This window comes from Puma concolor, chromosome D1 (genome assembly GCF_028749965.1).
Source record: "Puma concolor isolate L17-30 chromosome D1, mPumCon1.1.hap2, whole genome shotgun sequence".
Lineage (NCBI taxonomy): Eukaryota > Metazoa > Chordata > Mammalia > Carnivora > Felidae > Puma > Puma concolor.
The window spans coordinates 66,625,433-66,649,244 of record NC_141676.1 but is presented as its reverse complement, the minus strand read 5'-3'; the positions used below and the strand labels follow the sequence as shown (position 1 = coordinate 66,649,244).

General features: G+C 39.5%; 1 protein-coding gene across 3 annotated transcripts in view; it reads left to right on the top strand.

Annotated features, from left to right (window-relative positions):
* Nucleotides 1-23,812, top strand: part of PRCP (prolylcarboxypeptidase) — a 140,906-nt gene that overhangs the window by 105,796 nt on the left and 11,298 nt on the right. For 2 of the 3 annotated variants that reach the window (XR_015241128.1, XR_015241129.1), the window contains exons 9-10: nucleotides 4,353-5,846; nucleotides 10,981-11,067. The gene's annotated coding sequence lies outside the window, so the exon portion shown is untranslated. The remainder of the gene's footprint in view (nucleotides 1-4,352; nucleotides 5,847-10,980; nucleotides 11,068-23,812) is intronic. The other variant, XR_015241130.1, reaches the window with a different exon arrangement.

Genomic DNA, 23,812 nt, shown 5'->3' with positions numbered 1-23,812 from the left:
CTGTCTTATTCACTGCTATTTACCTAGAACTCAGCATAGTAGCTGGAACATGATGGTATTTAATATTCATTTGTTTAAGTGAACTGATTCATTTGTACCAGGTATATGCAATAGTCTGATTGATTCATTCAATTATTTAATCATTCATTTAATCATTTATTCACTCCTTAAATAATGTTAGCTATTTTTAAGTAGTAAGGCAATTTATTACCGTTTAATTTGAATGTAGTTATTCTTCAATAACAGTAAAAGAATTTTGACTAAATATAAATGAAGATAATGATCTTGGACACATCTAGCCTTTACTGAACAATCACTGTGTGCTGATTCCTCACAAGGTACATTGTATCATTCTCCATAGACAGGTAAGAAAATAGAAGTTTATAGAACTTCTGAAATACCTTGCCCAGCTCATTTAATGGGATTCAAACCCAGGCCTGAATGCCTGACTCCAGAGTCTTTGATAATTGCCTACTAAACACTGCCTCTGCTAGAGTGTGTGGAACCTTACTATGAGGCCCTAGAGAAGTGGATGGGCTGGATTTAGGCAGGGCCAGGGGAAGTAAACTGTAAATCCGATCCCTAAGGGGGATGGCCAGGACCCTAAGGGGTTGTAATGAACTTGATTTTATCTGAGCTGGTATTAGGAGGCAAAGACTTATCTGGGAACAGGACAGGGCATGACTTGGCCCCAGGCAGTGATGGTACTTAGGTAACTACAAGGTGGGGATAAGGCAGCCAGGATTTGATATAGGACCATAGTTAACAAGAGATTAACTGAGAGAGAGATGGGTGAGAGAGATGAGATGAAGCCCATCCTATTTTATTTTATTTTATTTTATTTTATTTTATTTTATTTTATTTTAGGGACAGAGCAAGCGAAGGAGGGGAAGAGTGAGGGGGACAGAGGATCTGAAGTGGGCTCTGTGCTGACAGGCTTGACAGCAGTGAGCCCGATGAGGGGCTTGAACTCACTGAGCCACCCAGGTGCCCCGGAGCCCATCCCATGCAGAGAAGAGGCTCCTCAGGAAAGGTTGGGAGGGCTCTGGAACCCAGGTAGAGCAGGCTGGATGCAGGGAACTAAAGCACAAACCAGGAAACTGTTTGCTGAATTGCACTGAATGTTGCTGTTTGGAGCATACCTCTCATTTCTTCATTTTGTTGACATCTTAACACAGCTGCAATGTGGTGCAGTATAAAGAGTCTTAGACTTGGGACTCCTCTCTTTCTACTTGCTAGCTAGCTTTGAATGTTTTGTCAAGTGGCCTCATCTCCTCGGATTTCATTTTCCTTATTTAAAAAAAAATTTTTTTTAACGTTTATTTTTCAAACAGAGAGAGATAAAGCATGAACGGGGGAGGGTCAAAGAGAGGGAGACACAGAATCTGAAACAGGCTCCAGGGTCTGAGCTGTCAGCACAGAGCCCAACGCGGGGCTCGAACTCAAGGACCGCGAGATCATGACCTGAGCCGAAGTCAGACGCTTAACCGACTGAGCCACCCAGGTGCCCCTCATTTTCCTTATTTTAAAATGTGACATTTTTAACCTAATTTCATTTTGTGGTTAATAGGATGATGTGAGAGACAGGTTGTGCTGAGGGTTTGTATCCACTGAAGTCCTGTTCTTCTGTGTTACATTTCCCATGAAACCAGGGCTTGAAGCTGTGTGAGTGGACAATAGTCCTGGAAAGCAGAGGTTGGAAAGGTACATGTCAGTGATTCTAGGCAAGGGGGCATCAATTAAAAATAGACTGCACCCTTGTTTGGAAGAGGTAGTGGGACTTAATGGAAAGTAACAAGAAATGCTCATAAAACAGCTCTTTATGCACAGAGAAGCCAGTTTTTGCCTTGTTGCTAAGGTCCCAATTGTTTCCTGGCTGTGTTTTGTGTGTCTGTGTCAGGCCATTCTGTGGGTTCCTTTCAAGAACTTGGTGATATTGGCCTGCAGATAATTAGATCAGTGTCATCACTTTCACTGTCCCCCTTTTTATCCTGCTGGGACCATTTGCATGAAAATAGAAGTGGGCGATATTCCTTTCCCATTAACAAGGCTTAATTTCTTACTGGGATATATCTTGGGAGAATCATCACATATAGCAGCTTTGGAAAAAAGTCCCAAGTCGATGTGTAAGTGAACTTGCTTTAAAGAGGCTTAAAGACGCAAATGTTCAGCTAAGCCATCCACTTCCCAAACTGACCTTCAAAAATTTCCCCTCATGATATAGAAGATCTTCATCTGGGGTTAATCAGGTTGCAGCCTGTATAAGAGAAACTTTTAGGAAGCTTACATTCTATAGTGAAATTGGTTCTGATGTTCATAAACATTTACCTTTTTATAGGTCTTTCCTCAGCCTAGGGCCTTTCAAAGAGCTAGACCTAAAAGAAACCTCAGTTTGCAACAGTGAAGTTTGAGAGGAAGAGATTCACATGTTTATCATCAACTTGTAAAGCAATGCAGGTGTAGTAGATGTGAGAAATAGGAACTCTGATTCATTGCTGGTGGGAATGCAAAATAGTACAGCCATTTTGGAAGAGTGTGTCAGCTTAGAAAGCTAAACATAGGCTTGGCATATGAGTCAAGATTGCACAACTGGGTAGTTGCCCAAATGAGTTAAAAATGTATGTTTACACAAAAACCTGCATAGGAATGTTTATAAAAGCTTTCTTCGGGGCGCCTGGGTGGCGCAGTCGGTTAAGCGTCCGACTTCAGCCAGGTCACGATCTCGCGGTCCGTGAGTTCGAGCCCCGCGTCAGGCTCTGGGCTGATGGCTCGGAGCCTGGAGCCTGTTTCCGATTCTGTGTCTCCCTCTCTCTCTGCCCCTCCCCCGTTCATGCTCTGTCTCTCTCTGTCCCAAAAATAAATAAAAAAAAAAAAAAAAAAAAAAAGCTTTCTTCATAATTGCCAGGACTTGGAAACAACTAAGTTGTCCTTTAATAGGTGAATGGATAAACAAAGTGTGGTACATTCATACTATTGAGTATTATTCAGCAAGAAGAGAAATGAGCTATCAAGCTGTAAAAAACAAAACAAAACAAAACAAAACAAAACAAAAAAACCCCAAAAAAACCCATGGAGGAACCTTAAATGTATATTGCTAAGTGAAAGAAGCCAGTCTGAAAAAAGCTGCATACTGCATAATTCAAAGTATATGACATTCTGGAAAAGGTAAAACATGAAAACAGTAAAAAAGATCAGTGGTTGCCAGTGGTCCAGGGGAAGGGAATAAAGATGAATGGATGGAGCACAGGACATTTTAGGAGAGTGAAACTATTCTGCATGATATTCTGATGGCAGACTGTAGGATTATGCATCTGTCCAGATCTGCAGTGAATCTCGCAGAACTGTATAATGTAAACTTTGAACTTTTGTATAAATATTGGTTCATCAGTTGTGACAAATGTACCACACAAATGCAACATATTAAAAATTGGAGAAATTGTGTAGGGGAAGGGGGAACAGATATATTAGAGCTTCCTGTACTTTCTTTGTACATAATATACATATATATTTGGATACTACAGAGGCTCTGGCAAGCTTCTGAAGGAACTTACAATGTAGGCCTTTAGGATTTTGGAGCAAAGCTATATTTTCTCTAGAAAATTACTCTTTCCTTTTGGGAAAACTTCTGAAATGCTATTAGGCCTCGGTGGGTGGGTAGAAACTTAATACCTGATCATGGGACTCTAAGAGAACATGCTGCTGGAGATGCATATTATAAACTGGATGTCATTTAATCCAAGCCATGATGTTGGGTGTGTGCAGTAACCAAGGTGACTTGCTTTCCCAGTTTACCTGCACTGAGAAAGTTCCTAGGATTTGGGATTTTCAGTGCTAAAACTGAGACTGCCCTAAGCAAACTGGAAAAAACATTCCACCAATTAAAAGTGACTTAGATGGAGAGCAGGACTTGATGGGACACATAAGGTGTATAATTCAGACTTTCATCCATCTACTGTTGTTTTGCAAACTTTCCCTAAGCCCATGGCCTCATGGGGAATTCTCTGTAATCCTTTGACAAAGGAAGAAAATTCTAGCCTGGTCTATATACGGTTCCACGTATTTCTAGCAAGAAATATACTTTTTTTTTTTGATAGGAACTTTTGTATGTTTTTATTTATTTTCATTTTTTTAATATGAAATTTATTGTCAAATTGGTTTCCATACAACACCCAGTGCTCATCCCAAAAGGTGCCCTCCTCAATACCCATCACCACTTTCCCCTCCCTCCCCCCCATAACCATAATAGACTCTTAAAAAAATCCCCCCATGTCCATCAACTGATGAATGGATGAAGAAATTCTGGTCTATATACACAAAGAAATGTACTTTAAAAAATTTTATTTTTATTTTAGAGAGAGAGAGCATGAAAGGAGGAGAGAGGCAGAGGGAGAGAAAAAGAGAGAATCTCTGAATGGATCCCAATGTGGGGCTCAGTCTCACAACCGTGAGATCAAAATCTGAGCCAATATCAAGAGACGCTTAACTGATGGAGCCACCCAGGTGCCCCCAGAAATGTGCTTGAGGAGCAGAAAAGCCAAGGTTTGTAGAAGTCAATCTGTCTTTTTATTCAGCCACTCTGATGCTTGCTCAAAGTTGTGCATGGGTTTCACAACATGGGACTCTCCCTCTCCATGACTGAACTATCATCACAGTTGGAAGCCCAACTTGCCAACATCAAAGATGAATGCTATACCCTGAGAGTACCAACCAGCCACCTGGTAACAAGTTGATTTCAATGTCCTTTCAATTACTGACAGAACAAATTTTCTCACTAGAATAGTCATTCTGGGTATGTATTAACTTTCCTCCTCAGATGCTTTGCCAGCTCCATCATCTATAGACTTTTAGAATGCCTTATTCACCCTCACAGCTCTCACATTTCATTGCTTTTATTCAAGGAAATAATTATTGACAGCAGAAGGAAGAAACGATGGGTTCTAGCTCATGGTATTCACTGTTTTCCTTGTGCAATCATGTTTTCTACTATCCATAAGCAGCTGGCTTTATAGGACAGTAGAATGGTCCTGCTCCACCAGCTGGGAAACCACACTTTTGGAGGTGGATGCTATTCTACAGTGTGAAACATGTGCTAATCTAACAACCAATATACAATGCTGTTTATCTCATAGCTAGAATGCACAGAGCTAGAAATTTAGGAGTTAAAGTGGGAATTTCTCCTTTTACTGCCCCCACAATTGCAAATTTTTTTCTTTCCATCTTTAAATATTTGGTCACTGCTGATTTTAGAGGGCTTAATGCACAAAGAAAGAATGTTTTCATGAGGAGACATGCAATAGTTCCATCAAATTAGCAGTTGAAACTGTCACCTGGGAATGTTGGGCTCCTCGTGTCACTGATCTAACATACAAAGAAAGATGTGACTGCAGTGGCTGATGTGATTGATTCTAATTTCCAAGAGAAAACAGGGTTTGCACAATGGGGCAAAGAGAACTGTGTTTAGAAACACAGGGGATTCTCCAGGTGCACTACAGTGACCAAATAAAGGTAGGACTGCTAAAGCTTCAGACCCTTTAAAAATGAAGATCTGGACAAGGTTGTGAACCTTAGAGAAATGAGAATTGTGGTAGTTATGCATATTTTCTTGCTTTGTCATGTATATATTTGTATTTATTAACCTTTTTCCTTTATTCCACTCTTCCTTTCCCTTACCATACCTATTTTATATAAGGTATGTTGTTGGTGCTTAACTTTATAATTTGGTTCATTGGATTATAGGATATCAAGATGGGATTGTGGCTGAGCTGGAAGAGAAAAGAACATCACCAATAGAAAAAAAACTGAGAGTAATGGGGCTTTAGGTGTTAAGCCCCTCTTTTGGGCAGAGGGTAAGTGCATTTTCATTTAAATGAGGGGTAATTATATTATATTATATTATATTATATTATATTATATTATATTATATTATTACTATATTATTATATTTTCTACTTTGTTGATTGGAAGTTTACGTATGATAGAAACTTATGTATTATGTCAGCAAAGGGGTGGAATGTACTATATATTATCTATTGTTACTTAGTAGTTGTTTCTACCTCTTCTGTGTTCTCAATCTCTCCCTGTATTACAGATTTTGGAAAGGTAAAAACGTCATTTCCAAGACTCACTTGTTACTAGAATTCCAAGTGCAATTTAGGTTCCTCCAATGAGGTACATTTGTGTTAGATTTGGAAGATGGAAGGAGGTAGAAGTCATTTTTATTGGGGTGATGGCAGCTGATGTATGGACATCAGCTGTCAAGAATTTTTGCAGTGGCCAGATTCCACATTCTAAGCCAGCAGCTTTGTGAATATTGGGCAGTTGTGTCAACTGCAGTGGTTTCCTAGTTTTCTGAACTTGCAGTAGCAGAAATAATTTCCTGACCTTGAAACCTGGTGGTGATGTGACTTTAATGTGTAGTGCTGGCTCCTTGACTGCCATTCCTTCAATCCCTTTAATGATTTATAAAACATTTAACTCATAGTACACTGGAATCACTGAAGTATAAAATCCTTAACCTGAACATAAATCAATAGAAACCAACAGTGAAACACAAATTAAACAGAGGGGACAAAAACAAAAGAGAGCATCTGGAGATATGGGGCAATAAAAAACAAGTCTAACATATTTGTAACTAGAGTCCAAGAAGGAAAAGAGAGAGAGAAAGAAATTAGGCAAGAAGAAATATTTGAAGAGATAATGGTTGAGAAATTTCCACCTCTAAGTTCTGTTCATCAAGTAACATCAAGAGTTCATCAAAAGTTCATCAACTCTTACAGCCACTTCTCCTTGGATGTTGCCTTTACATTTTTAGCTAATATGCTTAAAACATTTTGTGGTTATAGATATTTTTAACAGATTTATTGAGATATAATTCACATACCATAGAATTCATCCATTTAAAGTGTGTAATTAAATGGTTTTTAGTATATTCACAGAGTAAATATAATCATATCAATTTTGAATCTTTTCATTACTTTAAAAAGAAACCCCGCATGCCTTAGCCTTGTATTAGTAAGGTTTCTCCAGATAAACAGAATGAATAGAAGGTTCTCTCTCTCTCTCTCTCTCTCTCTCTCTCTCTCTCTCTCTCTCTCTTCTTTCTCTCTCTCTCTCTCTCTCTCTCTCTCTCTTCTTTCTCTCTCTCTCTCTCTCTCTCTCTCTCTCTCTCTGTGTGTGTGTGTGTGTGTGTGTGTGTATTTTAATAAATTGGCTCACATAGTTGTGAGGGATGAAGTTTGCTGGGATGAGCTGCAAGCTGAAAATTTCTGCAGGAGCTAATGTTGCAGTCTTGAGTTCAAAGGCAATCTGTAGGCAGGGTTCCTTGAAAGAGACTTTAGTGTTTTCTTTTAGGAACTTCAGTTGATTGGATGAGGCCCACCTACATTAAAGAGGGTAAGCTGCTTTAATCAAAGTCTACTGATTTAAAATTTAAACATATCTTAAAAATGCCTTCACAGCAACATCTGGACTTTCAGCATGCAACTGGGTACTATAACTTAGTCCAGTTGACACATGATATTATAACCAGCCACCCCTTGTCATCTTGGCACCCATATGTATCTCTTAACCATACTTAATCTCCAAATTAAGACAATAAGAAGCAGTTTTCTTTCAACACCTTCACTATCCTACCTCAGGGGTATATCAACTCTCCAGCTCTATATCATAATTTAGTTTGCAAGGACTCTGATCATCTTTCCCTTCCGCAGTATATCACACTGAGTCCATTATATTGAGATGACATTATGCTGATAGTGAGCCAAGTAGTGATGACTCTAGACTTACTGGTCAGATATTTGTGTGTCAGAGAGTGGGAAATTAATCCAACAAAAATTCAGAGGCCTTCTACCTCAGTGAAATTTCTAGGAGTCCAGTGATGTGGGGCATGTTGGCCTATTCCTTCTAAGAAGGATTAAGTGCTTCATCTGGCCACTCCTATAACAAAAATAGAGCCACAATGCCTCATAGATCTTTTTTGATTTTGGAGGCTGCCTATTTCTCATTTGGGTGTGCTACTCCAGCCTGTTTGCCAAGTGACCCAAAAAGCTGCTGGATTTTTTGGAATGTATGGTAACTCTGAGGTTAATAATTTGAGGAATTGACACACTGTTTTCCAAAGTAGCTGCACTTTTTAACATTCCCACCAGCTATATATCAGGACTTCGACATCACCACCAAAAATACTTATTTTCTGTCTTTTGGATTATAGCCATTTTGTGAGTGTGAAGTAGTATTTCATTATAGTTTTGATTTGTATTTCCTTAATGGTTAATGATGTTTAGAATTTTTTATATGATTATTGGCCATTTGCATATGTTCTTTGGAGAAATGTTTATTTAAATCCTTTGCTTATTAAAAAAAAAATACAGGGGCGCCTGAATGGCTCAGTCAGGTAAGCATCTGACTCTTGATTTTGGCTCAGGTCATGATCTCACGGTTTGTGGGATCGAGCCCCGTGTTGGGCTCTGTGCTGACAGTGTGGAGCTTGCTTAGGATTCTCACTCTCTGCACTTCCCCACTCACATGCTCAAAATAAATAAATGTCAAAATAAATAAATAAGCATTAAAAAAATACAGGATATTCCCATATACTCCCTCTCTCCCTAGCCTTCTTACTGTTAACATCCTACACCAGAGCAGTACATTTGTTATAACTGATGAATCTACATTTATACGTCATTATCAGCCAAAGTCCATAGTTGATATTAGTGTTCATTCTTGGTGATGTTCATTCAGTGCTTTTTAACTAATGTGTAATGATATGTCTCCACCATTATGGTACTATTTGGAGTAGTTTCACCCCTTTAAAAATGCTCTGTGCCCCACCTATTCATCCTTCCCTTTCCTCTACCCCTGGCAACCACTGATCTTTTTACCATCTATCATTTTGCCTTTTTGAGAATGTTGTATATCTGGAATCATGCAGTCTGTAGCCTTTCAGATTGACTTCTTTTATTTAGTAACATGCATTTAAAATTCCTCCATGTCTTTTCATGACATGATAGCTAATTTCTTTTAAATTTTTTTTTTTTCAACGTTTATTTATTTTTGGGACAGAGAGAGACAGAGCACGAACGGGGGAGGGGCAGAGAGAGAGGGAGACACAGAATCGGAAGCAGGCTCCAGGCTCTGAACCATCAGCCCAGAGCCCGACGCGGGGCTCGAACTCACGGACCGCAAGATCGTGACCTGGCTGAAGTCGGACGCTCAACCGACTGCGCCACCCAGGCGCCCCAATTTCTTTTAGTGCTGAATAATATTCCATTGCCTGGATGTACCACAGATTGTCCTAGCTTCTGGTCCCCTCAAACATTTCTTGGCTTGGAGTAGTGTAACTTTAATGTCTGCTTCTATCTTCACGTGGCTGTTTTCTCCTTCTTTCTCTCCAGGTCTTCGATGCCATTTTCTTCTCTGTGTCTCTTTTCCTCTCCTTATAAGGACACCAGTCCTGTTAGATTAGGACTCTCCCTAATTCAGTATGACCTCGCCTTAATTGACATCTGTAAAGACCCTATTTCCCAATAAATTCACATTTGCAGGTACTGGGGATTAGGACTTCAGTCTATCTTTTTGGAGGATGGAGTTCTATCCATATCATTCTGCCCTCTGACTGCCCCCTCAAATACATGTCCTTCCCATATATAAAATACATTCACCCAGTCTAAATGTTACCCAAACTTTTAACTTATTCCAGCATCAACTCTAAATCTAAAATCTTGTCTAACTATAATTAACTCAGAGTCTTGAATTCCATCTTCTAAATCATTTCTATCAGGTATGGGTGAGACTCCAACCATGATCCATCTAGGGAGAAAATTCCTCTCCACCTGTGGACTTACAAAATCTAAAAAACAAGTTACCTGCTTCAAAAATAGAAGAGGATGGAATAGACATTGCATTCCAACAAGGAGAAATTGGAAGGACAAAAAGGGTCACAGATCCCAAGCAAACCAAAACTTAGTAGAGGAAATTCCACTGGATTCCATGCCTAAGAATAATCCTTTGTGGCTCAGTGCTCTGTCCTCTGGGCATGCTGGGGTGGCAGCCCTACCCTTTCTGGACTCTGCATTTTTGGTTCTGCCACAGGAATAATTATTTCTTCATTCTGTCACATCTCTGTCCCTTTCAGTCCAGTGTTTCTGCTGGTATGACATTCTCAAAAACAAAACAAGTATCTGTGAAATACATGGGGAGTCCAAACCATCCCATCAGAGGGTCCTCCACAGTCTTTCTGGATAACCACATCTCTCCTCCTTGCTTCTGCTGAGATGGTTGTTTAACATGCATATTCATGTATTCATAAGCATCTTTAACCATCTCTAGGAAATGGTTTTCTGGCCATATCCCTAGTCTTGTTTCTAGAGCATGCTATCTTGATAGCCAGGAAATTTTCCAAATCATCAAGTACTGGTTCCTTTGTGTTTAAAAGTTTATTTTTTCAATTTATCCTTTCCTCTTCCATTTTATTATAAGCAGCAAGGGTAAACTATCTTCCATCCAAAGGTAGAACACAATTAGGGTTGCTATAGAAACCTACCCTCCCACAGACAAAGGGAGATTCTGGCCTAAGGGAGATAAACCTCTGTTACTCTGATTCTGTAGTCACACTTTCTCATGTGCCTTCCTCCTTTCATCTGCAGTGAGCTAAGTGAGTCACCTAGAGCACAAATTTAAAGAGGCACTCACTCGCACCATTACTTTCATGATCTCAGAATGAGTGCCCTGAATGCCTTGCTTATCTCACCCATGTCCAGGCCTACCCTTCCCACCTCCAACGTCTCCAACTCCTTCCTTGTTCTATGTTCAGGTCAGAAAAGAGACCCCCCCCAGAATCCAGTAGCTATCCCCTCTCAGACCTTGTCCCAGGGCTTTGGGAGGGTAGAAACAGCCAACCATGTATATGTAGTCAAGCCTCCTCTATCTGCCCAAACTTACCTTGAGTCTTCTCAGATTCCATCTCTGTTCTCTTTCTCTTTTCAGAAGCATCCAAATCCAAGAGGCCTATGAACCTGGTGGTAAAGCAGATCTGCTCTGCTTCTTTTTGCCCAAAGTACTACCAACATGCAGGTGAGCAGATCCTACTCCCTGTATTCCCACAAAGGTGGAAGGCACCAGCCTAAGGAAGCCATGAAGGAGTATGTGGGGCTAAATAATAATAAAGAGACTTATGGCAGAGAATATTAGAAATGGGTAGAGACTATTTGTGCTGGACTGTGTTAGGCTCCTATGTAGCCCGGGAGTCTAGATCCCTAGCCTTTGTTTGTTTGTTTGTTTGTTTGTTTGTTTGTTTTAGAGAGTGAGAGAGCATGAGCAGTGGAGAGAGGCAGAGAATGAGAGAGAGAGAGAGAGAGAGAAAGAGAGAGAATTTTAAGCAGGCTCCATGCTCAGTGCAAAGCCTGATGTGGGGCTCGATCCCACCACCCTGGGATCGTGACCTGAACTAAAATCGAGTCAGACGCTCCACTGACTGAGCCATCCAGGTGCCCCTAGATCCCTATCCTTTGTTGCCAAGACTTCGTCAGAGCCCCAGTTTCCTAATCCATACATTGGCGTCAAGTCCATAGCAATAACTCTTTAGGAGGAGGGCAGGAATATGTGTGCAGGAAAATGAGCTTAGAACCTGACATCTTTATCTTCCTCTTCCCAGCTTGGCCTAGATCCTTGCTTCCATCTGGAGGTCACTAAGTCCAGGGAATTCCAATTGGAATGTTAAGTCAGTAGGCTTGTTCCTTCAGCCAAAGGTCTAGTGAATAGACTTGCATGGAGGGAAAATACCAGCTGTGTCCAACCAAGCCTCAGACCCAGGACAAAAGTGCTCTCTTCCATGTAACAACATCACTGCTACTCAGAGAAACTTCTCAGAAGAATCTAATATGTTTTATCTGGAACCTAGTACTGAATCAGGAAAAGGAAGAACAATTGTCCACAGGAGGTCAATTTTCTCTTTCCCCTCACTGTGTCCCCTAAAATGGGCTTTTATGGTCCCACTCCATGGCAGAGGCAGTTCTAACACACATTATCTTGGGTTTGGTTGATATTTTCTCATGTTAGATTCAGATTATGTATTTTAGGCAGGAGTATCTCAGAAATAATTCTGTATTCTTCTTGATGTATTCTATCTCAGTGGTGTGTGATTTTAATTTGACCCATTACTAATAATATTTACTTTGATCACTTGACTGATGTGGTAACTTCCAGGCTTCTTTACTATATGAAGTTACTCTTTTCTACTTTATATATAATACATATTTTGTTAGGAGATTCTTTAAAACTATGTAAATAGTTTCTTACCAAACTTTTAATTTATTCATTTATATAAGTATATGTTTGGACTCATACTTTTCAGTTTTATTCAATAGTTTATAATCTGTTATGATCATTATTTATCTGATGCTCAAATTGTTTTCTATTTAGTCAGTGGGAACCCCTTCAGGCTGGCGTCTGAGTCCTTTTGGCAGATCTCCATCTTTATTTGAGCATTTCCCTTCCAACGCAAAGAGATATTCCAGACTCACCTCATACTTTCCCTCCTCAGGAATGGAACCAGCTAATTACTCAAGGAATCAAGATCTGAGTGCAAAGTATGTTTATTGCTGTTGGACTGTTGCTGCTCCTAGGTTCTCCCAGTAGACAAGACTAGGGAACACACGTTTATGCCTGTATTTATTTCTATATTTATCTACATATATTAAAAACCATAAGTTCACAGCAAAACTGCCAATTCTAGTAAAATACCCCAGGGCTTATTTTAGACCCCCTGCTCTTTGAATATTTGTACCTCTCTTTTCTAAAAGGGAGAATCCTGGCTATTGATCTTTAATATATTTAATTTTTGATCAATCCCCCTGTATAAAGCCAATTTCTCATCTGTCTCTACCCCTTGTTCCACATAAATGCCCTCCTTAACTCTCTCCAATATTCTGTGCCGGGCCTTTCCTCCACAAGGATGCCTCCTTCCCCATGTTTGCGCTCTGAGATGTCATACCCCATTCCTCACTGTGCTTTGGCTCTGACACTGAACAAGGAGCTCTCCTCCATGGATTCTCTCCTTCCCAACATTAGACTGGCACATGGGTTGATATCCCTTCGTTGCTCAGGCTCTGACACCTTACAGTGGGCCACTTCAGTTCTCCTACACCCCACCCATCTCACTGCTAGCACAGAGATTAGCTTTGCTCTGCCTTTCCTGAATGCTTTAGGACTGGATTGTTCAGGAAGAGAAAGGTAGAGCAAGAAAGGAAAAGGGAAAAGGAATGGGAGAGAAAGGAATGGTTATGACTTTCTCTCCTCTTTTTAATTTCTTTTCAGTTATTTTAAATGTTCATTTACTTTTGAGAGAGAGAGAGAGAGAGAGAGAGAGAGCGAGTGGGGGATGGGGGGAGAGAGAGGTAGACACAGAATCTGAAGCAGACCCAGGCTCTGAGCTGTCAGCACAGAGCCCGATGAAGGGCTTGAACTCGTGAGTGAATCGGGAGGTCATGACCTGACCTGAAGTCAGTCACTTAACCAACTGAGCCACCTAGGTGCCCCTCCCTCCTCTTTTTAAAATAAAGACAGTTGTGAGAGACAGGATGGGAAATAAACGTCTCCAATCAATTTTAAGAAAGAGTACATATGAGATTTGAGGGTATGGACATTCATCCTGTTTCCACTACCCCTATCCAAGTATTTTGAAGAGTCTTTTTATACCCTCAGGTGTATATACACTCTAGTTAAAGAACATTGGTGTAGGAGGTCACATTAAATGGAATGGAAATGCCTAGGAAGACATTCCCCACCTCAGAATCCTGACAAAAAGGCCTCCAGACCTTTTAATGACCATAATTTCTTTACTTAACCTGTACTGTTCTACTCCCTTTTTCCTCCCATCCTCCTTATCCTTCTTCCTGTCAAGAAGCAAGCTCTCTCCATCCACACCTCTGTGAGGTAGAACCTTTAATGTGACACTGACTCAGGCCCTTTCTTCAAACTTCCTCTTCTTTCAACTTTGGGATGACCTCCTTTATGGGTGGGCCAGCAGGAGAGACTTACCTTTGCCTCTGTTGTGGGCCTGGGTCTCATGGCTTGTGGTAGCTCTGGTTAGACCTCGGTGCTGGGAGCTCTGAGGGAATCTGGGTTAGAAGAGGGATGTCAAGAGGTAGTGAAGGGGAACTTTGGGAGAATGGGGTATTTTCTGATGGGCTATGGGCTTGGGCTGGGACTGTATATGTGACATATCTAGGGTGGAAAACAAGTTCTAATTTCCACAAAATGATATTACTAGATAAGCTTTTTATCATCACTATTTTAGAATGTGGAACTGAAAACCAGAGAAGGAACTTGGCAAAGGTTGTGAAAATAGAGCATGTAATTAGACAGATTTTCTATAAATTAATGATTAACAGCCCCAGGTGAACCTGAAACACTGTCTGGCAATCATACCAGGTTCCTGGAATGTGCTCCTTTACCCACTTTCCATAATGGCTTTTCATACCTTTTTCTCTCTCCTCAAACCTCCTACCTCACTCTGCTTGTCTCCTCAGCTTGTCTCCTCCTCCTTCCATTGACCAAAAGAAGCCATTGGTTGGGGACTTTTTCATCTTCTGTGCATCAAATCTACATATCTATACCCACTCTCCCCAAAACAAGGCCCAACTGTATCTGCTTCTAGTTTTCCCTTTCTTGTTGTAAGAGAAAGTAGTCTTCTATTTCCATGCCCTAGCCCTTCCTATCATTTTGCAAACTCATAATTTGTGTATGAAATTTCTGTTTGAACTGTCTATAGATGTTTCTATTTCAAATAGCATTTTATGCTGACCGATACATTGAAGTCCAGTTTTCTCAGTTGTTAAATGAGTATAAGATCTACTGTATTTGGAAAAGATGGGTCCTTGCCCGGGTCCCACACTTTAGAGACCTCACATATCACAAACACATACAAAAATGCATTTATTAAAGGTCATGTAAGGGCACATGGGTGGCTCAGTCAGTTAAGCGTCTGTCTTCAGCTCAGGTCATGATCTCATGGTTTGTGGGTTTGAGCCCCTCATCGGGCTCTGTGCTGACAGCTCAGAGCCTGGAGCCTGCTTTGGATTTTGTGTCTTCTTTTCTCTCTCCTCCTCCCCTGCTTATGCTCTGTCTCTCTCTCTCTCTCTCTCTCTCTCTCTCTCTCTGTCTCACAAAAATAAATAAAATGTTAAAAAAATATATATTTTAAATCTTGTAGATAGCACTGTGATTTGGTCATTGGTGCTTGTACTCTCAAACATCTGCTCTCATAATTAACACCATTCAGGTCCCAGGGAAACACACCTTCATATTTTTGTCTTGTATCCTTAAAACAAAAGACAACTACATCTGAATACAGTAAAAATTTGTGGTTGAATTGTAGATTTTTTGTTTGTTTGTTTTATCCAATGCCAATTTTAAATTGCATTTTCCACTTACCATACAGTACTTATAAAGTGTAATGTTATTTCCTTTCTCTATACACATATTCCGTGTTTAAGTATCAAGAATGCCCAGTTATTTACTATAGCAGCTCAACTTTAAAACTTCCATGGAATTTACTACAGATTTGGGTCCTTTGATGTTCTGTGTATAGCAATGCTAAACCTATGCTCATGTTGGCTTAATCAACCTCTTCGGTGGTAGGCCCAGAGGAAGCAATGCCAGATGGAGGAGCTCCACCATGGGGCGAGCCCTCAAGCATTCCTCCCCTCACACCTGCATTCTGGTACAGTTTGGTAGTGATGGAGTTGTAGACTTCCTCCAGCTCTTTCTGCTGATGTTCATATTCTTCTTGCACTGTGGTTCCCTGAATTTGGATTTAATTTCCTCTTCTTTTCCTAGTTTCCTAAGGTGGAAGCTTAGATGATTGATATTAGATGTCCCTTGTCTTCTTTTTATTTCTTGTTATTGAAAACATTTTTAAAAAGCTGTTTCTTGTTTTCTAATAAGTACATTCAATGCTATAGATTTCCTTGTAGCATTGGTTTGCTGCCTCCCACAAATTTTGAAAGTTGTACTTTAATTTTCAGTTCAAAATATCCTTTAATTTCTCTTGAGGTTTCTTTTTTGGCCTATGTGTTATTTAGAAATGCATTGCTTAACCTCCAGGGATTTAGGGATTTTCCAGTTCTCTTTCTGTTATTGATTTCTAGTTTAATTTCATTATGGTCTGAGAGAAGACACTGTATGATTTCTATTGTAAATTTGTTAAGGTTTGTTTTTGGCCCAGAATGTAGCTTATTTTGGTGAATGTTCCATGTGAACTTGAGAAGAATGCACTTTCTGCTATTGTTGGATGAAGTAGTCTATAGATGTCCATTTATATTCAACTGATGGATGGTGCTGAGTTCAACTATGTTCTTACTAATTTTCTGCCTGCTGGATATGGGGTATTTAAGTCCCAAACCTAATAAGGGATTAATCCATTTCTCCTTGCAGTTCTATCAGTTTTTGCTTCATGTATTTTGACACTCTGTTGTTAGGTGCATATGTGTTAAGGACTTATGCATTCTTGGAGTATTGACCCCTTTATCATTATATAGTGTCCCTATTTATCACTGATAACTTTCCTGTCAGTCTTCTCTGTGTGAAATTAATATAGCTAATTTCATTTTTTTATGTTAGTGTTAGCATGATGTATTTTTCTCCATCTGCTTACTTTTAATCTATATGTGCTTTAATATTTTATTTTATTTTATTTTATTTTATTTTATTTTATTTTATTTTATTTTATTATTTTGAGATTGAGAGAGAGAGCGCAAACAGGGTGGGAGCAGAGGGAGAGAGGAGAGAATCCCAAGCAGTCTCCACACCCAGCATGGAGTCTGATGCAGGGCTGGATCCCATGACCCTGGGATCATGTCTTGAGCTGAAATCAAGAGTCAGGCACTCAACCAAATGAACCACCCAAGCACCCCAGTCTATATGTGCTTTATATTTAAAGTGGGCTTTATGTAGACAAAACATAGTTGGATCTTGTTTTTTAATCCACTCTGACAATCTCTGTCTTTAAATTGATGGATTTAGACCATTGTCATTCAAAGTGATTATTAATATAGTTGGATTATATACCATATTTATTGCTGTTTACTAATTGTTGCCCTTAGTCTTTGTCCCCCTCCCCCCCGCCTTTTTTTTTTTTTATACATTTTTTTTTTTCAACGTTTATTTATTTTTGGGACAGAGAGAGACAGAGCATGAACGGGGGAGGGGCAGAGAGAGAGGGAGACACAGAATTGGAAACAGGCTCCAGGCTCTGAGCCATCAGCCCAGAGCCTGACGCGGGGCTGGAACTCCCAGACCGCGAGATTGTGACCTGGCTGAAGTCGGACGCTTAACGGACTGCGCCACCCAGGCGCCCCTCCCCTCGCCTTTTTATTGTGGTCCACTCTTTTTCTGCCTTTTTGTGGTTTTAACTGAGTGTTTTGTATGATTCCATTTTCTCTCTTTTCTTAGCTCATCAGTTATACTTGTTTTTTACTTTTTTTTAATGGTTCCCTGGAGTATGAAACATACATTTACAACTAATCCAAGTCTGCTTCCACATAACACTACACTGCATTGTGCATAGTGCAAATACCTTCTAATAACAAACTAATCCCAGCTCCCCTTTCCTGTCCCTTGTATCATTGCTGCCCTTCATTCCATTTATACATAAGCAGATATATATATGTATATATACATATACATAGGCATACATAATCAGATACATTATTGCTATTATTATTTTGAACAAATTGTTGTCTGTTAGTTCAGTTAAGAATAAGAAAAAATAGGGGCACCTTGGTGGCTCAGTCAGTTGAGTGTCCAACTTCAGCTCAGGTCATGATCTCACACTGCATGAGTTTGAGCCCTGTGTCGAGCTTTGCACTGATAGCCCAGAGCCTGGAGCCTGCTTCAGATTCTGTGTCTCCCTCTCTCTCTGCTCCTTCCCCACTCACACTCTGCCTCTCTCTCAAAAATAAATAAACATTAAAATTTAAAAAAAGAATAAGAAAAAATAAAAATTTAAAAACAAAAAGGAAAATATTTTTTTCCTTTATTTATTTATAAACCTTTATTTATTCTTTCTCTTATGCTCTTCCTTTATGTAGATCCAAGTTTCTGACCTATACTATTTTCTTTCTCTTTAAAGAACTTCTTTTAACATTTTTTGCAGGATAGGTCTACTGGCAACAAATTCCCTCAATCTTTGTTTGTATGAGGAAGTCTTTATATTTCTTCCTCACTTGAAGGATAAGTTTATAGGGTACAGAATTTTAGGTTGGTGTTTTTTTTCTCAAACATTTTAAATATTTCCCTCTACTGTCTTCTTGCTTGCATTGTTTGTAAGGAGAAGTTGGATGTATTTTTATCATTGTTCCTCTAAAGGTAAGGTGTTTTTTCCTCTGGCTTCTTTGGATTTTTTCTTTATCTTTGCTTTTCTGTAGTTTGGAAAGGATATCCCAAAATGAGTGTTTGGTTTGTTTGTTTTTTGGCATTTATCCTGCTTGCTGTTCTCTGCTCTTCCTGGATCTCTGATTTGGTGTCTAACATTAATTTGAGAGAATTTTCAAGCAGCATTGTTTCCAACATTTTTTCTGTCCCTTTTTCTCTTTATTCTCCTTCTGGTATTTTCCATATTATTGTGTTATACCTTTGGTGATTGTCCCAGTTCTTAGATATTCTGTTCTGTTTTTTCCCCAGTCTTTTTTCTCTTTGTGTCTTAGTTCTGGTTGCTTCTGTTGATATATTCTCAAACTTAGAGATTCTTCCCTTAGCCTGTCCAGTCTACTAATAAGTCTATCAAAAACATCCTTTATTTCTGTTACAGTGTTTGGATCTCTAGCATTTTTTTCTGGTTCTTAGAATTTCCATCTCTCTGCTTGCATCACCCATCTCTTCTTGCATGCTGTCCACTTCATTCATTAGATCTCTTAGCATATTAATCATAGTTAAATTCCTGGTCTGATAATTCCAATATCCCTGCTAAATATGAGTCTGGTTCTAATGCTTGCTCTGTCTCTTCAAACCCTGTTTTTGCCTTTTAGTATGCCTTGTAATTTTTCTTGATAGTTGAACATTGTGTACTAGGTAAAAGGAAGTAAATAAGACTTTAGTAATGTGATAGTGAGGTATGGGGGAGGGGAAGCATTTTATAGACCTATGAATAGGGCTTAGTCTTTTTATGAGTCTGTGCCCCAAACTACGAATTTCACAAGTGCCTGGCAGGTGTGTGTGTGTGTGTGTGTGTGTGTGTGTGTGTGTGTGTGTGTGTTGTGTGTGTTTTCCTCCTCTTAGGTGGGACAGGATGGCAAGTGTGAGCTGGAATTAGGTATTTCCTTTTTTCCAGGTAGGTCAGGCTCTAGTTAAATATTTTTTCCTGAGGGCAGACCTTCTTCAGGACAGAATGGTCTGGCATAATTCAAGGTGGTTTCTTTTCTTCTGCCTCTCTTATAAGCACAAGGGGATTTTTTTCCTCAGTTATTTACTGTGAGAACTGGGGGAGCTCCAGGAACTTATAAAATTTGGGGGAATCCCATGATGACGGGGTCCCTCTGAAGTTTTTATTTCTCAGGCTTTTCTACACTGAGCCCCCAGCATTTTGCATTAACAGTTCAGGTTATCTTACCCCAGCACTGGTCCCATGGATGTTTCTGTGCCAGTAAATGTGGTTTTCTGTATTTTTCTCTCCCTCCAATTTGGGGGATGGGGGTTTGCCTTGTGACCTTATTTCTCTTATGGATCTAAAAAAGAGTTGTTGATTTCTCAGTTTTTTCAGCTTTTTGATTGTTTGAATGGGATAGTGACTCTTTACACCCAGGACCCAGAAATCTCCAACTTTCTACTTATAGCTCTTGGTTAAATTATTTGGTTTCTAAAAGAATAAATGTAATCCTTTTCCCAAATGATGTACTTTAAATATATGAAGAAAGCTATCATGTTGTTTCTAGTTTTCCCTGGACTAACATCCTCCTTTCCTTGTCTTACATTCCCTTTTTTCTCTTTTCTTACCTTCCTTTCCCTTCCTTTTCCTCTTTCTTTTATTCCCTTGTCAAATATTTATTAAACCCCTACCTAACACATTTTCTGTTAGGCACTGAAAATAACTTCTTTCCTTTCCTCAGAAAAAGTATGCACTGGCAGGAAAAAAAAACACATAAGATTTTATTCATTAAAATGAATAGAGTAATGAATTAATAAGTGTTCTGAATCCTATAAAAGCATACTTCCTCCTGTGCTTTGGTTTTGATCACCATTGCCTTCCCAGTCATTTTCCTTTAGATAAGCTGTAATATATTAACATTCTCCTTAACTTGCAGTCTGGCTGTAGTCAAATCTGTGCAGATTCAGAAAATCCTCTTATCTCCCATCTTCAAGCTAAATATGTTTTGAATAGGTTAATGATTGCTTGTGTAGGAATAAGTCATGACTAGAAGAGTGTGTTTGAATGACTGATGCCATATGTAAAATATGGACTGGTCTAATATGAATTTTCTAATGAATAGTTATCCCAATGCTAATTGTCAAAATGCAATCAAGCCACACAATCCACACAGGATGGCATAGCCATTTTGGAGTGTGGTAATCTTTAGTGGAAGGTGAATGAAATTGTCCTGATGCAGGTGTAGACCCTAATAACCATCAGGGCTCATTATGGACAAAGTTCATCCTAGAATTTGTTAAAGTAACAGCAGTTTTATTATGAATCCAGAATTTCATGGTGTGGAGAGCCTATGATTTACACTGGTTGATTGTGACTCATTAGTGGTAGATGAACAAAGAATAAAAAAATACTACTTATTGGGTCACCATAGTTACCATTTAAAATAAAAACATGCACAGATATATTTTTTCAACTTCAGGATATTCTCTCAAGGTGGCTTTGAATCGCCTATTGCAGAATCCTAAAAAATTAAATCGATGGCTTAGAATTTAAATGAAAAAGTAGGTTTCAGAAAAAGAGCAGATAACTTCTTAAAAAGGAAGTTTTGCCCTTTCTATACAGCTTTGCAACTGAAAATCTGTGTTTTGATTCCAGTGACCCTGAACAGTAAGGCTGGAAGTTGGCCTTTATTTATTTCACATTGCTTTTCAGATTTCTCTTTAAATTCCCTGTGATGACTGACTGTTGTTGTTGATGGTCAAATGATGCTTAACGATGAAAACCAGAAAAGGCCTTGACTAGGGTACTGAAGCCTGTAACATGCCCAGGAGCAGATTCTATGTAAAGATTTGAAAACACGAAGCATAGGGAAGCATGTTAAGAAGAATTCCCAGCTCACAACAGCGTGGCAGAGAAAAGCTAAGATCACCATATGGTTATTCTATCTGCCAAAGCACAGTGGCTTTTGCTTCTTGCACCTGAGAGTTATTGGAAACAACATTCCAGCGTATGTTAGTAGATGTTCTCTGTCACCATGCCAGGAAGTTATATAACTCAGAAAAATAAATAGAGAAGAAAGTTCTTCGGAGCACTTATGCATACTTGTGAAAATCTCAGATTTAAAAGAGAGACTACTCAGTCAGACGTCAGAGCACAATACTTAAACCAAACAAAACTCTGAGGTGTAGTGTGAGGAGAAACAATTGGATTCCTCCCAGAAAAATTTCTTATCCCTGAAAGAGAGCAGAAAAATTGAAAAGAATGGCTCCTGGTCCTTTGAATGTTCCAAGAATGAAAGAGAGAGCCTGGTCTTAAAATACTTTTTAAAGTTAAAAACAAAAACAAAAACACTTCTTGTGGCATATTACAGAATCTTTTCATATTTTCTTCTCAAAATGAGATCATTCCTTTGCACCATTTAAGAGCCTGAGACTCACTTAGGGATGGTGAATAAAAAGCACCACTATCTCAAGCCTGCATTCTGAGCTTTTATGTCTCATTGCCTGTCACAAGGAAGCTTCCTGGACATTTTAAACTTTTTAAAAACTTCAATTCAATAAAAATGAAGATTTTCCTTTTAGGTCACCATTTCTTCTGGCAGACTGAGTCTAAAATGCACTTTATTTCCCTTTAATTTAACAGCTCCAGCAGCTTTTCCAGTTAAATCGACTGTTCATTATTGAGCCCCATTTATGAAGGGGCTGTGCAGTGCAGTTTAATGAATCCTTGGCACAAAGCTCCCTTTCAGGACTGGGAAAGAATAGAGGCTGTTCAGGCCCTGTAGGGCTGTATGTCAAAGCCAGCCCATAATGCCTGTCAGCCAAGGGCAGAAATTCCCACTGATATAAGAATGTGCAAGAAATCAACTTTCACCACCGACGAGCAGATTAAGACACGATCAGGAAATGAGACTGTAGGTTTAGAACAGTGACACCTGTTTGAACAGAGGGATTTTCCCATCCCTTGATCACTGTGTGCCTGGAGTGGGGGCTGGTAGAAACGGCAGCCCAGCCAAGGCCTCAAAGCCTTCCAGGGTCTTCTGAGAGGGGACGATCATTGTGGGTGGAGGCACCTTTGGGCTAGGTCTTGTGCTAAGCGCACTCATATTCCTTTTTCTACTTTAATCTTCATAAGAAGCCTATGAGAATTATTTACAGGTAACAAGAGAGGAAACAAAGGCTCATGGTGCTTTATTTCTGGTTCAAGGTGGCAGTACTAATTAGCCACTAAGTGGCAATGAGGAGGTGGAATGTAGGCCTGTCTGGCTCCCCAGTGTCTGTCTTTTCTAGTGGTCTGAAGTGAGGCTCATCAATAGATTTTGTCCTTTGGAAATATCCAAGTTCTAGTCACTAGGAAGAGTTAAAATTTTTTAATTGCATGGGACATATATTGATTGCCTACTTTGTGCTAGGCATATGTGGTATACATTGGGATTGCAGGCAGATGAGCTATGGCATGAAAATATGAGCAGTGGTAGTGATGGGCTTCCCATACTGCTAGACAGGCCTGGGTTTAAGTCCTAACTCTGAGTATATATAACTTGCATACCTTTCAGACCTTGGGAAATCTTGGGAAAGTCCCTGTCACTAAGCCTTGGCTGGGCTGCTCTTTTCCCAGCCTCTACCCTAGCTGCACAGTAGTCAACTGATGGTGGCTATGGTGCTGCTGACTACTCTCCTAAGGGTAACACAGTCCAGAGGATTTCTGCAGAAAGAAGTCCTGGATACTTTTGTGTAGATACTATGAGATCCCCTGATTCTCAAAATGGGTGTGTAGCTTCGTTTTCTTTCAGCATCATGGAGCAGATCAAGCCTGTTGAAGTATAATTTTTAAAAAGGTAAAATCATGATTCTCAGGCAAATATAAATGAACCACAGGTAAGAGAGTCTATTTAATTTATGAATTAGTAAAGAAGCCATTAAGATGTTATGGTTGGTTCAAAGAACATTTAAAAAGCCAGGTATATATTATTACAATATTAGGGTGAGTTTGCATAAAAGCTGGGCTATAGGTCTCTGTGGTTCCATGGATAGAAATTTGCATATCTACTGGGCAAAATTCTACCAGGTGATAAGTAGTTTTACTAAATCTGGAAACTTCAACTAATAACAAATTGTGAGAAAAATTAAATTCATTATTCTAGACAATCTCTGGGTGGTCTTTGTGCCTGCGTAACAGTGAAAGAATGTAGGACTCACATTTCTACTTCATTTCCAAGTTTTGTGTAACTTTTATGACAAGCCTTATATTTTATCGACAAGTAAATTTGGAACCACCTAGAGAGAGGAAATGATTTTCCCACATCATAGTGAGTTATTGGCAAAGCCAGAACTAAAATCCTGGTCTCCTGTCTTCCTAAAAGTGTTTGTTCCACTTTACTGTTATAGAACCACATAGCAACCCTATCTCCTCCTCTAGAGACCAGAGAAGAGGAGAACTCACACTTTTCTGATTGTA